Source organism: Thalia democratica, chromosome 3 (genome assembly GCF_965202585.1).
Source record: "Thalia democratica chromosome 3, ktThaDemo2.hap1.1, whole genome shotgun sequence".
Taxonomy (NCBI): domain Eukaryota; kingdom Metazoa; phylum Chordata; class Thaliacea; order Salpida; family Salpidae; genus Thalia; species Thalia democratica.
In genome coordinates, this window is record NC_139167.1 from 82,724,596 (window position 1) to 82,727,835 (window position 3,240).

Sequence of the window (3,240 nt, forward strand, 5' to 3'; positions counted from 1 at the left end):
TAAACCTTCAGTTGTTTTTTCAGCATCTTCTATAATTTTTTTGGTCTGTTTTTCGTACTTTTCAAATTCTTTTACTGCATTTTTGTTTACTGAACTTGCAGTACCCATTATAACTACCAAAAAAATAGCTATTTAGTTCAAGCATTTTAGAAATTAGAATTTATAATTAAAACTTATATTTTTTAAGTTGTAGTTTTCATGATATTTTTCAATAAATACTATGTAAGTATTAACTTTTTCTTTTTTTTTTGAGTCAAAGGAGGCATCTTTGATAAAAATATTTTTTCTTTAAACATGACATTTTAAACCAAGTGAGAATATATGGTAAATTGATAATTTAAAAAACTATTACATGTTGCAGCACAAAACTGTTTTCATATATCTTTATAGAAATGTGATATAAAAAATTAATCTTTTCTTCTTCATTAAATAAACTTTTGAAGATTTTTTTTAATGTGTTTTTTCAAAAACGGCTTTTGTTTTAACTTTCGTTTTGCTTTATAAAATAACTTTATACTAAAGTTAAAAAATTTGTAGAAAATACAATAACAGATTGTTGTTCGCAAAATACCACTTTCTATATTCTAAAATGTAGATCTTCGTGCTAAATAAATAAAATATTTTAAAACATTAACTATTCTAATGAAGAAACAGTTATAAATAAAGAATTGATATTAAAGTTAAACTCAGTATATTGTCTCCTATTTTTCAATGATTACTTAAAAGATATAGTTTAAAGAAAACTTTGTACTAAAGTTGATAAATTTTCATGTTTATTAAAAAAAAACAGTATCCTCGTGAATAAACTTATAACATTTTAATCGTGAATTAAAAAACAAAGTTTCTGGAAAAGCATAAAACGACGGTAGTTTTTTTTTATTTGATATATTACAAAAACAAATATTTTCTAGTCATTATTCAAATTTTTTACAAAATAATAAAGCTAAATATTTAATCATTATAGTTTTAAAAATCTATTTCATTTCTCGCAAGATAGATTACGAGCCTATTTAAACTAGCTAGCAATTAAAAAAAAAACTAATAAGTAAGTCATTATCATTGTGATTTATAAAGTTTTAAAACCTCTACTACATATATGTGTTCAAATAGTTTTGTTCTTATTTTAGACGTTTTTTTTTTTAATTTAAAACTTAGAAAAAATACAGATAGATTTCTACCTTTGCTATTACTACAAAAACTAGACTATACAGACATATTGTTTGTTGTTCCATAAGATACTAAAATACTTGATAAAAAACAAATGTTAGGTGAAGAATAACTTACAACAAAACTGTTATGCTATTAACAAGTTATTTTCAAAATAAAGGCTGTCTTAAAATATTATTGTTTAAAGTTTGAAAACCTTAAAAAGAATTTTTACTACTTTTTTTTTTCTATAAATACCAATAAAGCTAATTGACAATTCTTAAAAATACTAGTACAGCTTATAAAGTTTCGAAAAGCTTATAAAACTAACAATGATTGATAAAATTTTAAAACGAGAATAAAGTGTTTGCTGATAAAAAAACTACTTGTTGTTAATAACTATTCAAACAAGTTTTTAACATTTTGTTATAAGAAAGCAAACTTTTCAAGTGGAAAAAACAAGACAAGTGGTTATTTGTTTATACAATAGCGAATGTGTCTATGAGCTAGATATTGTTTCTCAAGCAAACACTTAAAATGTTTTAATATTAACTGACAATCAAAGCATTGTCTTATCAATTTGGTTTTTTCTTTAATAACATCTAAAAAATTAATAAATTTATGATTTACCACTGTTTTTGCACGCAAGTACTTTATTCGATTATATAAACAATTCTCAAAGCCACTTAAGATTGACGTACATTAAATAATTAGACGAATTTAATCGAGTGAATTTTTTGCGCACAAAATGTTTCGATTTGTCGAAGGGCTTCGTTTACTTAAATTTTAAGACTTAACTTTTATTGATGTTAAACTCATTAAGCAGAGTTTAATAAGTTTATTTTAGATTATGTTAAGTAAAACGCTTAAATTTTGAACATAGTTTAATTAAGTTAATTGACTACAGCTTTTAAACAATTATAATATTTATTTTTTCAGTGGCATTCAAAAATAACAGCATAATGTTTAAGTGTTTAAATTTATAATTTATAAAGATCAACAAACAAATTTAAGTTTATGAAAGTTAGCGATATCAAAAATGACAATATTTGTTTTTGCTTTTTACTTGTCATTAAACTCAAAAATAAGCAAAAACGTGATTTTAGCATTCAGTTATGATAAACTACGATATATTTTTATTGTTAAAAACACCATGAAATTTTATTCTTCATAAAACTTGTCATGTAATGTTGTTTAAAATACTTATATTGTATAGCGTTTATTCGTATAAGTTTTAAATCATTGTTTAAAAAATATATAAAATTACGCAGTTTACATACATTACAGTTTGTATAAAATCAACTATTTATTGATACTATTAAACTTCTTAAAAGTTTTCACTATGTCTGTTTAGTTTTTTTTTTTTCTTTACTTTTTATGTTAATATATCGCCTGATATCGTAGGTTATACATAGATAAAAAATATTTTAGTAAAAAACTTTTGTAGTAATGAAAATTAGTTTTAATTTACTTAAATTAAAATCGTTTTATTGCTTTAAAGTTTAAAGTACTTATTCTAAAAAACAACTAGTTAAACAAACTCAACAAAAAATTCATAATAGACCACGCCGGGACTCGAACCCGGAATCTTCTGATTAGGAGTCAGACGCCTTATCCATTAGGCCACGCAGTCGTTGGGAGGACAAGGAAATACGCGTATATAAACTCAGAAATACCGATCTAGGCAATTTAATTAAATTGAATATGTGCGCTTTGAAGTGCCTCAAATTAAATAACTTTTTTACTAATTCGTGTTTTTAAATAAAGCTTTTTTTTTTACTTTTATTCACAATTCATTTTATTTAAAAAAAATACATAGTTTAACAGAATATGTTTTGAAAATTAGAACTTAAATTATGCTTTATATATAATACTTACTAAATATTTGTTTATCTAACTTGTAATGTTTTTATGTTATAAAATCGAAAACACTTTTAATTTGTTAATAACGTGATACGCCTTTTAAAAACTTTCGTTTTTAATTTAAATATTTGCAATCTTATAATTATTTCCGATTAAGCACATTTTATATAAAAAAGTTAAAATATTCAGAAAACAGTCTAACTTATACTTTAATTTTTGTTTTTTTTTTTT

The 3,240-nt window shown here is 22.6% G+C and overlaps 1 non-coding gene across 1 annotated transcript; it reads right to left on the bottom strand.

Annotated features, from left to right (window-relative positions):
• Window positions 1–2,706: 2,706 nt before the first annotated feature.
• Trnar-ccu (transfer RNA arginine (anticodon CCU)) lies at window positions 2,707–2,779 on the bottom strand. Its single transcript has one exon. It is a non-coding gene; the product is annotated as a tRNA-Arg (tRNA).
• Window positions 2,780–3,240: the final 461 nt, after the last annotated feature.